This window comes from Pteropus alecto, unplaced genomic scaffold, assembly GCF_000325575.1.
Source record: "Pteropus alecto unplaced genomic scaffold, ASM32557v1 scaffold21, whole genome shotgun sequence".
Classification (NCBI taxonomy): domain Eukaryota; kingdom Metazoa; phylum Chordata; class Mammalia; order Chiroptera; family Pteropodidae; genus Pteropus; species Pteropus alecto.
The window spans coordinates 9,758,237-9,759,097 of record NW_006436282.1 but is presented as its reverse complement, the minus strand read 5'-3'; positions in this window follow the sequence as shown (position 1 = coordinate 9,759,097).

Below are 861 nucleotides of genomic sequence, written 5' to 3'. Positions count from 1 at the left end.
CTGCCTATCTGATAATGATAAGACTAACTACTTCTTATCCTAAATTTCTATGTTAAGAAGCGTGGGTCACAGTTGCGGTAAATTGTTTTGAGAGTAAATGTACCAAAACCCTGATGATACAAAAATATTGTTTATCTCTTACTGATTTCTTTAACAAATTTAGTGCATGGTATTTGAATGCTCATGAACTCAGGAAATACCCATGGATAAAACAAAGTCCATTGTCCTCATGTGGGCTATCTTCTAGCTGATATAACCATTAAACCATTTCTGTAAGCCATTTAAAATGACAATATCTAAAAGTTAAAATTAAAATTTTTCATGAGGCTGTTTTATACTTGGGAAGCTTGCAGGCAAGTCTTTTTATAGCAAAAGTAATCACTTTCATATTATACTTTTAAGTCTGGAATTTTTATTTTCATTCTTTGCTCTCTATTTACTCAATTTTCCTCATCAAATTTCATTGACCCTTATTTTTACTCAGGACTTTTACTATTCATATTGAAAGGAAAGGGATAAAAAAATCAATGTGGTAAGTGATTTATCTACATTTTATGATTATGCTATTTTTTTTTATTATTGAAGTTGAGAATAATCACAGCTAACCACTAAGAACTGAATATATTTTACTACTCACTGGATGTGTGTCTCTTGAGGTAGAGTAGGTAACAAACCCCACATTTACCTAAAACTTGTAAAAAATAACTAAATTTTATGCAAAAACCAATGCAAGTCCATATACATGTTTAAAATGGAACAAATATTAAAGTACAAGTTCAGGTTTGCAATTGGTTAACTTAAAATATTTTCTCAGGCTCCCTGGTTTATGAGATCAGAAAGTTGAAAAATGCTTTGGGGAAA